This window comes from Coturnix japonica, chromosome 1, assembly GCF_054131305.1.
Source record: "Coturnix japonica strain WE chromosome 1, WE-NBRP24, whole genome shotgun sequence".
NCBI lineage: Eukaryota > Metazoa > Chordata > Aves > Galliformes > Phasianidae > Coturnix > Coturnix japonica.
Window position 1 is genome coordinate 127,054,403 of NC_140663.1, and position 15,897 is coordinate 127,070,299.

The window sequence follows — 15,897 nt, forward strand, 5'->3', positions numbered from 1 at the left end:
TCTCTATTAAAAAAAAAAAAGTTTTCTTAAATAAAATGAGCTGATATTCACTTTGGTAAATAATAATTGACACCTTTGAGAGTCAGCCTATTCAGTTAGGTGCAACTAAAGACCTTCTGAGGTTATGGCATCAGCAGATTGGTCTAAGAAATAAAACACCCCTATCTCCAGTCCTTTAGCTCAACCCAGAGGACACTGGATCCAAAAGATCATATCTCTGTTTGTCAGATGTAGTAGTTCCCAGCCTTTCAATCAGATCCATGAAACTCTTGGGAATTTCACCCTGCTAACAAACGGTGAAGGTCTAGCAGCTATTAAGCTACTGACTAAACTAGAGATGTTCAGGCAATGTATTTGCAGACAGTGATCAACAACCAGTTGGAGACAAGCGGGCTGATCTTCCTGTGGAGTGGGAGAATATCACTGATGACTGTGCTCAGATGGGATTCCCTGGGATGTGGGATGTTTGTGGAAAAAGAAGGGCATGGCAGGGTTGATTCTGTAGCCCTGAATGGGGTCACTGTTTGTTTATCCCTGAAATTTGATGTTAGCCTTAAGTTATATGAAGGCACAGAATGATTAATCATCATCACCTTCTCAGGAGAGGTTTTTGTCCTCTACCCCCTGCCCTTCTTTCTCCCGCTCCTCTCTGTCCTTCTCCTTTCTTTCTGATTGCGTGCAAGGAGCCAAGTTCCTCTGAAGTACCTCATATCCTCACATAATCCATCTGTTGTTGAGACAACCACGCTTTCTCTCCCATCTTTAGTTTTGTTGCAGGTACCTTGATTCAGTTTTGTCTGACTGATTCACTCAGCTAGCTTCCTTTGTCTCAGAACAATCATTGCAAATGGCTTTGGGAAATCTGTGCTGGAGCACTGGAGCACAGAAGTGATGTGGTTTGCCTGAACTATGCAGGGCATGGTAAGGGTTATGAATTGCCGGCATTTCCCCCATATTTTTCCCAGAGCATGGCCCAGAAAAAGCCTCCAACTAAGCAATGTAAACATTTGAGGAATGTGACCTGCAGAGTGCTGCCACATGCCATGTAACAGGAGAACACAGATACAGCCAATGATTTGAGATAGACTGTCTAGCTGAGCACCTTGCTTCATTGGGGTTCACATTTGCAATGCTGCACAATATTTTCGTTACAAAATTATACACGTATCAGTAATAAAATGAAAGCTTCTGTGGCAAGTGATGAGTTAAATTTCTACAAGTAAGGATCATGACATTTTTTTTTGTCTGAAAGCATTTATAGGCAGTATTAAACTGATTAAAGGATGCAAGAAAAGAATATAATTTTTAAAAAGATTCAGCATTTCTGAGAGGTCCATGAAATCACAATTTCAACCCACAGCCTTCTTAAGATGCTAAAAACACTACTTTCTGTCATCAAAATGTAAGTAAAACCTTTGAAGAGTGGGAGAGTTGAAGTAAAAGATCAGAAGAAGTAAAAGAGCCATGGATAACAAGAAGTATATAGGGCACTTGCTTGGCATACATGAGACACATAGTCATTTTAGGGCTCTTCATTATTTGGAATGGGGATTAATGGTTGTTGGAATAATGCAGAATAGATGTTCTCATTTTAACCAATATCCATTTAGAAACTCTGATAGGATAAGGATGTTATTATTTACTATTGTTCACTGAATACACAATAAGTGTAAGCTCTGACAATCTGACTGCATTTCTGCACACCTTTCCTTTGAAAATGCTTTTCTTGTCAAAAGTGGGTATTGAACTGGTAGAATTAAGGAGCTGGTTGGAATTTCAGTGAATAAACTGTCCCACCCCAAATACAAGATTAGAAAAATGATTCATTAATAATTTAGAACAAATGAAGCTCCACTCTGTCCAGACATAACAGAACAACAAGTAGATAAACAAAATACAACTAAATGCAGATATCCTCTGCCTTATGTAGGTATGACAGTCATGAGGCTCGTGTTTTTCAGTCCTAAAACAATGAATTTTGTGTGACTGACCCTAGCATGCAAAACATTCACACAGAGATGTAAACTGTAAGAATGTATGGCACAGTTGCCTGACATGAGTATTTCAGGCATAAGGTTTTAGAATGCCTAAATGTAAGTTTTCTGAATATTTACTTCTACCGACATAACATATTTCCCTCTGTAGAAGCCGAGGGCAACTAATTCATTATTTAAAATGGAGCCATCATGAAGCAGCTGAAGCTCTTGGTAATCCAATCCTCGATTAACACATCAACAATCAGTAGTTTTATTGCCGTGATGGGCCCTTATGGAGTCATAAATTCCCATCAGTAGTGGTGTTATTCAGAGGTTAGTAGCTGCTCCAGTATTTCCAATTTCGTACTTTCCCAAACTAATTGTCATGAAGATATGTGGCATTTTAACGTACTGCGGACCTTGATTAACAAAGACCCGTGGATAGAAATCTATGGGTTTGTCAATTTGCCCAAGCTTATCATTTGATCCACTGTACAGGATAGATCAGGAAAAACAGAAGATTTAAAGCAGTGAAAGAGGAAACCAGTACCAGTATTAGAAAGACCTACCCAATCCAGTAACGAATTTACTGTCAGGATAGAAAATGATGTATGAGTCTCTGGGTTAGGATATAGAAATTTTATCTAGAAAACAAGTTCTTATTGGTGAACTCAGCTGACAGAGCTGGAGAAAGAACGCAATCTGAGCTTGTCATTGTCTTAGCTGAAAAATAAATAAGCATTGATGAGTATAATTAGAAGTGACAGGCACAAAAATACTGTGAAATTCATATACACTTGAATGGATTCAATTTTTTTTCTCCTTGACTACCTTTCATAATGTTTCATTAACCTTGGTGGATAACTTCAGCAAGGACATTTATTCACCAGAACCAAGGAAGTCAGGCCGCTGTATACTGGCTATGTGTAAAGATGTTTTCCATTCTGCAAGGAAAGCTTCTTTTCCATTCCCTCTCCTTTTTCTCTGTTCTCTTTTTCTCCTGATATCTTTGTGATGCTGTGTAACTTCTTAAAAAAATGAAGGTCTTGAATATGGGTGCTCTACAGCAAGCAGTAAAGTGCAATCCTTTGACGCGTATATTTCAGGTCACTTTCTTCTCATATTTTTGCATCACCTAACATCTCCAAGGCCATGGTAGATTACTACCTTATCTATTAGATAATTATCTTTGACGTAACCTGCCCCTATGTGTCTATGCAGCTGAACTGAAATGCCGTATAAGTTAGAAAATGATGTATTTTTGGCACCTTCCTATCCCTGACTCCAATCTTCTCTGATCCAGCTTCTCCAATTTTGCTTTCTGACAGTGCTGCAGTTCTGTCTAGAAACCTGTTGCTGTCCTCACGTCACCCCATGCAATTCACATGAACCTAGTGTCTCCCAGCTTTCAGGCAATGATTCATACCTCCTACCTAAGCTTTAAGCTGTCAAACTACACAAGTTTTTCTTCGACAAGTGACTGTTCTGTTAAAAAGCAGCCAACACGTCTATGTAGCATGTGCTATAGCAGTTGGGGACAAGAAGAGGTAATGTTGTGCCCCTCTCTCTCCAGCTCTTGTAGCTGAGATTCTGTTTCCACAGGGGGCAAAAGAAAAGGCTAAAAGAAATATGCAGGTTGTATATATCCTGAGGATAGTGTGGTGTTGACATCATCTTTATATGACTGGATCTGGAGAAAATAATAATAAAGAAGTGTGAAAATCTGAAAATGGAGCCACTTGAACACAGGAAGGCAGCCTCAGAAAAACCACAGAGGCTCAGTTCCTCTTTCTATTATGCTAAAATGTCTCAGCTGCATGGAAGAGTATTCCATTGCATGCTTGGCATTTTGGTAGTGCTCATGCCATAGGAACTGCCATGGCTTCTTCTAGATAGTGTTTACTCTTTTACTTGGAAAGTTTCTTGGTGCAGTCACAGTGGAATTTCCCACCAGTAGCAGATTACAGAAAGGAGCTGACTGACAGCTCAAAATAACTTTAAATTCCTTCTGATTCAGAAGAGATATATAATGACATGCTCCAAGGGAATCACTCCAAGGGAGTGGCAGGCAGCAGTAATTTCTTTGCAGGTTATGACAGTAATTTAGATTAATAACTATAAATGAAAGAAGGAGCATGTGTTTCATGGAACCATAGAATCACAGCACGGTTTGGGCTGGAAGGGACCTCACCACCCACCCAGCCCCCTACAATGGGCAGGGCTGCCCCCATCAGCTCAGGCTGCCCAGGGCTCCATCCAACCTGGCCTTGAGCGCCTACAGGGATGGGGCACAAAAGCATCTCTGGGCAATTGCCTTGCCTGTCTTCATAGAAAAGGTGCTCCAGCCCTCTGATCTTTTTCATGGCTCTCTGGACAAGCACCTACAGCTCCACACTCTTCTTTTGCCGGGAGAACCAATCCTGAATGCTTGTCTACCTAGGCTCAATTGCACTTGAGGGTAAAACAATGTTTCCGCCTGGTTTCGAACCAGGGACCTTTCGCGTGTTAGGCGAACGTGATAACCACTACACTACGGAAACTCCTTGTGTACAGCGCCTGCCTCAGCCCTAGTGGCAGGTTGTGTCCTGACGCTCAGGCTCTGTCCTAGAAGACAAACTGCCCGTGAAAAGACATTGGTTTCCTATCAGGTTTGCTTCACCTTTTGCTCCAGCAGGGCAAGTATCAGCGTAGGACTGCCACCTTTAGAACAGCAGGCAGCTCCCTTTGTGACAGCAGCAAGTCAGCTCACTGCTGTGTGGTCTCTTCTGTGATCTCAGCCTTTCTGGGCTGTGCTCAAGGCTCTGAGTGGAAATCAATAGGAAATGACAGATCTTATGCCTGAAAGTTGCTTATCAAGCACAGGAAGGAAGTTACCTGCCTTTTGCATAGCAGCTGATTGTTTAGAGTGTTTTCCCAACAAGCCATAAAGCCACTGCAGGCCGTCCTCAGCTCCTCCCTACCAAGATTTCAGTCTGTTCTTTGCGAATGTGCCTGGGAAAAGATGGAATGGCCTCGAGTTGTGTCAGGGAGGTTCAAGCTGGATATTAGGAAAAATATCTTCTCAGAAGTCATGGTGCTGCAGTGGCATAGGCTGCCCAGGGAGGTGGTGCAGTCATCGTCCCTGAAGGTGTTCAAGAACTGTGTGGATGTGGCACTGAGGGATGTGGGCAGTGGACATGATAGGGGTGGGCTGCTGGTTGGTCTGGGTGATCTGAGAGGTCTTTTCCAACCTTAAAGATTTCCTGATTCTATTCTGTTCTATGCTTTGTTGTGGTTCCAAGTCCTGCTGAGGACTAGGCCAAAGGAAGGCAGAAATACTGTCAAGGAGCCAGAGGACGCCATCCAGAACATCCAGCTGCATGTGGGTCTCTAATCTGCTGCCTGTAATGAACATCACCAACACAGGGACTGTCCTGGAAGCATACTTCCTAACTGAGCATCCCAGAACCCAGCTATAGACTGGGCTCTCCTTGTTTCCTTCCTTCAGGCCTTGTAGCCCCTTGGATCCTGCTGCACAGTGCCTTCAGCTCCCAGGCACAGGGCAGAGCACCCTGCTCCCATAAGCATTCATGTAGACTGTGTGTTTAACCGAGCTACAGGGAGATTAAATATTCAGGTGGTGGGGCCCTAAAATTCTGTGTGAATCTAAAGCTTTGGTCAGGTGTGTGACCAACACGTCAGGCTCCTCTACAAAGCTTGAGTGAATCTGGAGGTGGAGTCACAGCTGAGCTTCACATGGAGACAGGGTGCTCACGCTGCCCACCTCCAGGGGTGCCATCACCCAGTGAGCACCGTTTATGACCAACAAGGAGGAAACTTATGCGTGGGCTTTAGGTAACCCTGGAAAATGGCTGCTGCACAGATGCATTGGTACTTTAGCCAGGAGTTAAGCAGGGCTCTCACCTGTGGGTGATGTACCTTCACACCAGTTTCACCATTCCATCAGCCAGCAAAAGGCTGCTCTGTCCTCAGGGACTCGTGGCTGCGCTGCCTTTATGCTGTTTGCAAGCTTTCTGCCCCTGCTGCCAGCAAACACAGAATGCAGGCAGCAGGGCGTGAGCGAGCTGCTTACAGCACCGGGGCAGAAAGAGACACATCCACGCTGCCATTTATCGTCAAACTCCAAACCTCGTACCGAGTGTTGTTGTTGCCTCCATCACACGGGGCGATAATATTGACACTCTCAGCGTTTCCCCTTTTGTTGGGCGTTAAGTGCCAGCGGGGAATCCGAGCGGCTCTTTGTTGCGTTCAACTCCACCGGGGCTCCTCCAACCTAAACAGCCTCCCTGCCCCCCTCCCTCGGGCAGCGGAGACGGGCAGACAATGAACTTGGGAAATATAATTTAAAAAGGAAAAAAAAATACGGAGACGCGACACGTGGGGCCAGTTTCATTCCCATCACATAGAGAAGGGCTCGGAGGGGCGGGGGGGATCCGGGCAGGTACCGGGGCGGGGCGCTGGGGGGCCGCCCCCGTCCGCTCCCGTGGCCGAGCACCGCGGGGAGGCGGCGGCGAGCGGCAGCCCGGAGAGGGCAGGGGAGCGGTTGGGTGCAGTGTGTCTCAAAGAAAGACCCGGAGAGAAAGTGGAAGTGCTGCCGGCGGATTGGTGGCTGTGTCTCGGCTGCTTCTACCCGAGGTGAGTGCTGGGCTGGGGCCCCAGTGAAGGAGGTTGAAAGAAGCACAGCTTGGGAGGTGGTTTTGCGCGTGGTTGGTTTGTGGATGCTCTTTTATTTCTCCTTTTTATTTATTTATTTATTTTAATAATGTATTTCCTTTTTTTTCTCTCTCTCTTCCCTCTAACCCACCTCCCCCATTAAAAAACCCATTCCCCCATTCCTTTAGTGTTTATTTATTCGTATTTATCTTCTGTGCCCACGTCCCGGCAGCCCGGCGCCAGCCCTGCCCCGGTGCGGGTGGGGGATGAGGGGTGCCGGGCTGGAGGAGCCCTCCCGCGAACGTCGGGGTCGACGGGCAACCGGGCGGGGCGGGGGTTTCCTCATAGACATCGATTATTGTCGGTAGCGTCAGTCGGTTCCATCGCAGCGTTTTGAGGAAGAGTGCCTTCCGAAGGGAGTTAAGGGGTAGTGCGGGGTGCCGGGCTCTCTTCCACCAGGTAGGCTCGTGCCGGGTTGGGGTACCTCGGTCCGGCTGCGGTCACTGGGGGTTGGGGCTGCAAGCTCTTGGAGTCCTGTCGTGAAGGTGCGGGGAGTGCTGCTATGGGGGGGCTGCGTTAGGGGTAAATAGCCCTGTCCTCCTTCCCTCTGGAAGATGCCGTGTTAGAGTCATCCGGGAAGAAGAGGAGGATGATGTGATGTATATGTTTGTGCTGTGAACTTTCTTGCTGTGGAAAACTTTTGGACTAATTGTTCTAAGTGGAAAACCTGTGCTGCCAAGCCCAGTATCAGCCCCCGCAGCGGGCAGGGGTGAGTGAGCCCACAGCCCTGGGCTTTGGCCAGTGCTGGGTTCTGGGTGGAAGCTCAGGTGGACCTTGGTCTCTGTTCTTCTGCTCCCTCATCTTTATGAGACCACGTTCTTCTCTTGAGCACTGCTTCTCCAAGAGTAGTGCTGGCTACAGTCATTGTCATCAGTATTTTAAACCAAAATGGAGCAGCCAGTGCTGATGCAGCAACCTTTTAGGCAGTACTTTACTTGAGGAATGTTTATTTTGGATGAAAAACCATCACCTTTTGTTGAGTATAGAAAAAGTTTCGACTTTGTTGCCAGTGTGCGAGATGTGGCCCGAGGGGGAAGAAAAACGTGCATATGTACAGAAGGTTCAGAGGGATGAGACAAGTTCTCTTGGCTGGACTATTGTTGAGAGCAGCAGGGATGCCATTAACAGCACCAGTAAAAGCTGGGATTAGGGTGATTGGTGGAGCAGAGCTCTGAACTGTTAAAGTGATTTTGTGTTACAGTAGCATTCAAGAAATCCCAGCTGTAAATCACATTATACAAAGAAAAAGCCAGTCCTTGGCCTAAAGGGATGACATAGGTACAACAAGCAATTTGTAAGAGGAAGGAATGGAGGGGGAGCCATTTGTCTGGTGTTACACAGGTTAGACCAGAACTGAAAGTTTCCAGGTTGTAACTGGCTTTGTATGTTCTGTCATAATGTTTGTTCATTGTGAGCTCAGTCTTTCTTGATTATCGATTAACATAGCAAGCATTAGCAATGATGTTTGAAGTACAGTACGCAGAACATGTGTTTAATGCAGAAAGTGAGAAATGATCAAAATCTTCTAATTGAAAGATCAAAATACTTCCAGCTGGGTGTAGCATACAAATTGATTTCAGTAAATGTGCCTTGGGCATAGTATATTTTAAAGTTGTACAGTAGGAATTAAGCGGAGCTTTGAGTGGTTTGGAATTTGTAATGTTGGTTAAGGCAACTGACCATCATGGAACAGTGGTTTATTGTGCTGCTTTGAAATCAGTCTTGCGTTTTATGCTAGCATGATGTTACTTTAAGTAGTACCATTATTTCAAACCAGCATAATGAGATGAAAAGCACTTGGCAAGCACTCCTGTAAAACAACATTTGAGTGCTAAATTCAGATCTCTGCTTGAAAGTATCTATAAAATACCATGCTTAGGGTGTCATACCAAGGAAAATAACCATCTAGGTTAAAGCCGTCTTAAAACATTTTTGACTGAATGACAGCTTCAGCCGCATTTTAACTCTTTTGGAGGGGAATGATTTCAGAGCTTTGATATGGAAACTGACAAAATGATCATGAAATGAGCACCTGTAAGAAGTGGGACACTAACGAGATGGATTACAGATCTGAACATGGGCCTCTTCAGTCTCACCTGGTTGTCCAGACAACAGTTTGTTTCAGAGTATGACTTGATTGGTTGTTCCATACAAAATGTGCTTAAAAACCCAGTACAAACAGATGCGCACCACAGATTTTTGTTTAATTGCAAGATACAGCAGAAAATGTTTTTCAAATGTGAACCATCCTTTTATCCAGGTGCATGTGAGCATTTTTGCTTTGCCATTTTTAAAGAATTGTACAAAGTAGAAAATTTCTTGTTTGTCTTAAAATTAGTGAAGAAGTCAGTGTAGCCCAAAAGCTCTTGGTATCTCAGGTTAAGCTGCATCTTGGCTCAGTACTGTCTTCCAGATGGTAGCCTAGAAAACCAACCTCACTTGCATGTTCTGTGTTTTTTCAGCTTCATCTTCTTTCTACTACTAACTGTTACCAAGATAATTGTAGCCAATGAACAGAGGACAATGTTGTAATCCTGCACGAAATTAGCAATAACTGGCGATGCTGTTGATGGTATCTGGAAATACCATGTTGTCACATGTTGTCAACAACAACAGCTGCTGGAGACACTTGCCATTTTATGGGCCAGGCCTGCTGGTTTAAGACTCTGCCAGTTTCACACGAAGTACAGTTTGTTGCGTCTTCCTAAAGGGGGAGGGGAAGACATAAAATTATCAATACAGTGCAAAAACATTCCTGGCAAGCAGTTAACTCTAGCCCTTGCACTTAGATCTCTTAATTTTCCCTAAAGTGTGTGTGTTTCATGTGCAGCCAAGTCTAGCTATTAATTCATTTAGCTCCTTAGAGATATGTCACAGCAATAAAAAGAAAAAAAACAACAAAAAACAGAAACATCCCCAGCAATGTATATATTACGTATATATTGCTACTGGTACAGCCTTTTTGTCAAGTAATTTGTAATATATTGTGCTCTGATTCATGGTCATTCTTATTGTATGTACAGAAGCGTTTTGGTTATGCATTTTGATTTTTGCTCCTTTTCCCTAAACGTTTCACTGTAAGATACTGCTACCCCTACTGCATAGAACTGTTAATGTAAATATGACCTGTCTTTGGGTATGGTATTCTCTTCTATTTGAGACCTTGGAAAGGTCTGTGTCGCGCCTTTAGAGACTGTAGTTCTTCTCGGGGCTGGAAAAAATGTAGAATTACAGAATCATCAAATCACTCAGGTTGGAAAAGACCTTAAAGATCATTGAGTCCAACCACAACCTCACCATACTACCCGAACTCTAACAACCCTACGCTAAATCATGTCCCTGAGCACCACATCCAAATGGTTTTTAAACGCATCCAGGGATGGTGACTCAACCACCTCCCTGGGGAGCCTATTCCAGTGCTTAAAACAGCCTTAGGAAGCTGTGCAGGATCAGGATTCAGATTTTGCTTGTGGCAAACCTTTGTTTCAGCTACCAAGTGATTTAGCTCAGATGTGGCCATTGTGTTACTGTGCTTTGTTTTTTGTTCCCCCAAAATGATTTGCAGTACCATTTTGAGAAAGGCTTTTGTGTCAGCAGAACTTGCACTTTCTGAGGAAGCGCCCTGCTTCAGGGAGAATATCTCTGGTCATGTCCAGTCTTAATGAATATTTGAGTAGAGGGGGCTGAGCAGAAAATAATTGAGGTTGCTGGAAGTTGCAGCAGGAGAAGAGTAATGTTTAAAATAATCAGCAGTCTTCTGTGCTGTATGAATTCTTAGGGAAGGGTACAATTGTGGTTTGTTTCTAGTGGATGTGGCAAATACTCTTTTTTTTGCTGGGCTAATTGCTGTAGTGCTAAACAAAAAGAGATGTTAAATTATAAACTTAAGAGATCCCAAGCATGTGGCCTCATAGGTAAATATCTTCACAGTGGTTGGAATAACTGGGACATTTGGGTTGAGCAGACAGAGGTAGCTGCTTGTTTCCAGCTAGGCTGACTCTGGCTTGTCCCTGTCTGGAATTGCATATGTATAGTGGTAGTGTCAAATCAGAGCTTCAGTGGCCTAAGAAAGAGCAGTGTGGGGCTCATACTGGTGTTGACTTTCATATAGGCACTGTGGTGACCAGGCTGATTTTTCAGGTGGTTTTGAGCTGCTCTCATTGGAGCTGGTGGGAGAAAGAGGAAATTCGCATCCTTCTGAAAAACAGCTTGATTTTTAGCAGCTGACAAGTATCTGGTTTTGAAGTTGCTCCACACCTCACTTCAAGCATTGTTTTCTCCTGCAGTGGCATTGGCTGGGTGCCTGTGGCACAGCTGCCTTTGGCATGTGGATGTGTCTGGTAGTGAGGAGTGGCTGCTCAGAAATTTGCCCCAGAGTGGCTGAGCAGTGTGATTTCAGTCCTAGGGAGATACTGGAAGCTCCCTCTGTCTCAGAAGTGTGATGCAAGGGTTCCTTACACTTGTGCATTGCAATTAGTACAACATTGGATAGCGAAATGCAGGTGACAGGTACTGCTTATGGTTCAGAAGACACAATTAGTTTTATGATGGTCGATGTCAAAGTAGGAGCGAAATGTTCAATAGAATCAGAAGCTCATTTGTCACACGCAGCGATGTTAAGTGAACGGGAAATAAATTGGTGAAGAGCTTTTTTTTAATGAACAGGTTTTTTTTTCTTCCTGATATCCTAAAAAAAAAAAAGTCAGTGTATCTGCATTTTTGTGATCACAGATGATTTCATTTAAGACTAGAAAAAGATGCAGAATGTTTGGAAAGACTGTCTTCAGGATGTGTGGAATATCAATAAAGGTGCTTTTTTTTTTTTTTTTGGAAGCACTTAAATATGTCTCAGCTAAATAGACTGTAAAGAAGTTACAATGGTTGCTGTTTGTATTGTGGTAGTTAACTGGGGATCAATTCTCAAGTGAGATGCCTTTGTATCAAGTGCTGCTTTATTAGATGTAATAAAAAAACCCATTTATCCTACTAGATTTGTCTTAGTCTGAGAAATACCATGGAGGAGGAGGGAGGACCAGGTAGTGTTGATGGTTCTGTGTTTTTATAATATCAGCAACTAAATGCCACCATGGAAACTCAGTAAGAGCAAGAACCCAGGCTTCTTAAGCAATTGAAAGATGGAGACAAATGACCCTCTGGTATGCGAGTGTATGGCCATGATGCTGTTTGCCATGTCTGTCTGTTTTGGAGCCATAGTGGGTGTGCAAAGGAGTCCTTGCCTGTACCTGTGTGAGTCAAATGAATGGGGTACTGTGGGTGCCTTTCCTTTCCCTCATGGTGCCCAACGTGTTAGGAAAAAAGGACAGTTTGGTTAGTTTGTCAGATCTAGCTTGTAGATATGTGTGCTGTGTCCTAATTAGGAGTTTTATTTAAGGAACATTAGTGATTTAACACCCCAATCTAATTACTCGTAAGCTTCTTGCTAATTTTGTAATTAGCACCAGAGCGAGATATTTTATGGAAAATATACCCTTAAGGAAACAAGAACCACTAATTTCCAATGTTTATAGAGAACTTTATTTCTATGACAATGTTCTGTATGTAATGTCTAAAAGGAAATAGTAATATTTGTTCTATTTTTACATAGTGGTAAAGACATGAGCCAAACGTTTACAGAAACTTAATACCGTCAGTCACCACAACCCAAATGACTGGCTTTTGAACTCTCATTTATAGGATCAGATTCTACTCAAATATAACTAGTGGAAGAGACATTCTTGAATTGCTTTCTACCACAGTTATCTTTGGCCTTCGAAGTGTGAGAAGAACTCAGGGTGTAATCAGGATGTACTGGCCACGGGCTCTCATAGTTTACAGCAGCCAAGGCAGCTTTTTTATATATAGATAGAAAGGTGCAACTTGGAGCAGCTGTAAGCCTGCTATAAAATGTACTGTGGCCTTAGAAGGATAAAGCTGTCCTTGCAGCTTGCTACCAGTTAGTCTATGATGTCTGGTTCAGATGGACAGAGAACCTGGCCATCAAGTAGGTGTTCATAGAAGTTTTGCTTCCATAGGTGGTCTCTCAGGTGTTCTCTTGCTTTTGGTAAGTTGGCTTGCTCTTGCCAGAGATTCATGAATGTGACAAATTCTTAGGTCTGGAAGGCAGTGCATGCTTTGCTGAACTAAATCCTAATAACTTGGTTTCTTTAAATGCTAGATACTAGTGTGTTTAGAGATTGGGAGCTTTGTAACCAGCTTGAAGTAATATACTATAAATAAGATCTACAGAGAGAGATCAGTTTATTAATTTAGTTGACGTAGCTGAAAAAGAAACAAACAAGCTCTTAGGCCGAGAATACCTTATTCCCTCATTGGACTGATGAAGCAATTAAGTGTAAAAGCTTGTTACTTGTCTTCAATGCACAACAGTTGTAGCAAGCTTTTAAACTAATCTTTTGCTTGTTTGTCTTTGTACAACAAAGGGGTTCGCTTTCCAACTTTGTGCTTGGGGAATGCTTGAGTGTGGATGTGCATTTAGAGAAAAAGCAGTAGGAATCTCTTCAGAGTGTGAGATCCTGCCCTGTACTGCCGATTCCTCAGTCCTGTCACATCTCTTCCTTTCCCAGCAGGACATGCTAGTCTACATCCCTCTGTGCCAGCACAGCCACAGAAAGGAAGGGAGACAAAAAACACTGCAGGCTACTCTTCTCTGCTTCCACTTCCTGCAACCAACACTGCTTTTGGACATCAAGTGGCTCAATACTTTCTCAGCCCCTTTCACTCTTTCACACTGAATGTTTTAATGTAAAATACTTTGGTTTTCGTTTAGTATCAGGTTCAAGTTTCCTGACTGTTTGCAGTGCACGTATGCTAATTAATTCAGTATTCCTACTAGAGATAGTAAAGTAGTTCCTTCTGAAGAGGGACGGGGGGGAGGGAAAGGCAATTGTTGGCTGTCTGATTTGCTGCAAGGCCTGCTCTGGACAAACAGTATGGATAAAGGCCCTGCCAAGTCTCCAGCTTCCTCTGCTTGTGAGATTTCTCTAGCATTCTCCTGGGAGGTCTTCTGCCCTTAACTGCCCCCTCATGCCTGTGATAGAGAACTTGGAAGTGCTCCCAAGCATGAAACCTAACTGGATTTTGGTGCGAGCACTTCTACTGAAGAGCTCAATGGTGGCTCTAGCTAACTGCTCAGGGGCATCAGTGATTCTAAATCTGTACCAAGTGAGACTTTGGTATTTAATTAATTTTTTTACAATTACAGACTTTAATCTTTGGCCTCCTGTGAATGGAAATATTGGCACAAAAACACACAGGAGTTGTAGAGTGCTCTAGTGTACAGTAGGCTGTTCATCAGGGTGGGAGATCCTATCCCATTGAATAAAGGCTGAGGAAACCAAGCTGGTTTGTGGCAACTTTTAACCGCAGAGGCTTAGTTTTTATAGGTTAATAAGTTGAATGGTTTTTATGTGTGTGCTTGTTTGTTAGTGTAACTCTTATCTAGGCTTTCTGTTTCTGTTATTTTTGCTATTTTTGTTATACATTTTTCCAAGAATGGAAAATACTACTTTTAAACGGAGAATATAGCTACTGCAAGTCTTATCCACTAGAAAGAGCAGTCGAACATCCTCATTATAGTAACACTTCAAAGCCTTCAGGCTTCTGTGGCATAGGTCCCATTTAGACGTATAATAAATGACAGTCCTTGCCCCACAAAAGCTTTATGCCTATCAAATGTGAGAAGAACAGGGGGAAATCAGGCCATGTCCACAGGGACAAATGAGATAGCAAATATAATTTAAGTCAGAGGAGTTTTATTAGCTAAGAATAATTCAGTTTCTGGATTTCTGCTGTATTTAGTAAGGGGTCATTAGACTAGCTAATCTTAATGTTTTAAAAACTGATTTAAATAAAATACACAGGATTTTAGATAAGTCAGTTCAGTGCCAATGATTGAGAAGGAATTTACTCATCCAAGACAAGCTGGGAACAGAGGGAGGGAAGGATAAAGCTGGTCTGCAGGATAAAGCCACTTACTCCTTTGAGATTGTTTGTGGATATGTCAAGTCATGCATGGACACAGCCACAGCCCTTTATGAAACGATGACCTGCTATGGAAGGCAGATGTGGTCTCTCTGTTTTGGTGTGCTGTGGCAGTATGCTGGAGTTGTTTGCATTGCTTTGTCTGGTCTGGAAATCACAGAAACATATACCCAGTAGAAAACTGCAGACCATTCATCTTCATGGTAAATGTTCGTTCCTTAGCTCATGATTTAATTCTCTGTCCTCTCCCGTGTTGGGGCTAGGGACATCTTGTGTAAGGTGGAAGGGGCCTGTGGTATCGATAGGCTGGCTTTGTGTATTCTGAAAGGTTATTTGTATTCTTAAACAGAGTGGCATTTGGGAGTGGCTAAGGGTTGGACCCAAGTATCTTTCCATGTCTGTGTTTAAATATTAGCAGATCGTCTTCCAAAAGAAGGGCAGCAATGTTGTGGCTGCTGTTGCAGTGTATTTGCTGAACTTGCAGCTGTGGAGGGAGCTGTTTCCTTTTTTCATCTAGTTGATAGCCTGGGAGCATGTCTGTGAATTCCAGCTGGGTTTAGACATGGGTGGAGTTTGCTCCTAGGGAAAGGCAGGTCTAGGTCACCAAAAGTACAGTTACAGACAAAAAACGTGGGGTTGGATCAAAAACATTGTGTGGATGTGGATAGAAGGCACTAGTGTAGTTGCGTTGCTTCCCATATCTTTGTATTGTTTCAGCATTCTTTGTTTAATTGTTAGGAGATACAAGCAATTCACATTACCGCTCATAAGAGTACATTAAAATGAGCGATATTGTTTGGTCTCATTTTGTGAGTATGGTGCATACTCACAAAAGATAACAGAGGGGAAGGGCATCAGGGAATTTTAATGGGGAGCAGATCAGACATAACACAATGCACTTCAGCTTTGCATGGGATGTAGGTGGGAGTTGTGCTAACCTGGAAACAGCTGGAACTGAATAAATTGAAATACTTTGTGTATAAGTGTAATAATATAATGGCCTTCAAATTGCTCTCAAAACCATTCATTTATCCTTGCTAGCTTAAAGAAAGCTACAGATTTGCTTGCAGATCATTTCTTATTGGCACTTGTTAAATTTCAGGCAGCATCTGACAGCTGAAAACTGCAAGTGCCATTTTGAGCTCCCAGCTGGTGCTGCCAGTGGCTACTGATGACCTTTCCCTCTTCCCTTCCACAGGCATAATGG

The 15,897-nt window shown here is 43.2% G+C and overlaps 1 protein-coding gene and 1 non-coding gene across 6 annotated transcripts in view; one reads left to right on the top strand and one right to left on the bottom strand.

Moving 5' to 3' along the window:
* Positions 1 to 4,443: 4,443 nt before the first annotated feature.
* Positions 4,444 to 4,516, bottom strand: TRNAV-CAC (transfer RNA valine (anticodon CAC)). Its single transcript has one exon. It is a non-coding gene; the product is annotated as a tRNA-Val (tRNA).
* Positions 4,517 to 6,469: 1,953 nt separating this feature from the next.
* Positions 6,470 to 15,897, top strand: part of MYO16 (myosin XVI) — a 329,444-nt gene continuing 320,016 nt past the window's right edge. For 2 of the 5 annotated variants that reach the window (XM_085552537.1, XM_085552506.1), the window contains exon 1: positions 6,470 to 6,611. The gene's annotated coding sequence lies outside the window, so the exon portion shown is untranslated. Of the gene's footprint in view, positions 6,612 to 6,876; positions 7,089 to 12,613; positions 12,751 to 15,897 lie in introns of those variants that run through there. The other 3 variants (XM_085552526.1, XM_085552519.1, XM_085552531.1) reach the window with 3 other exon arrangements.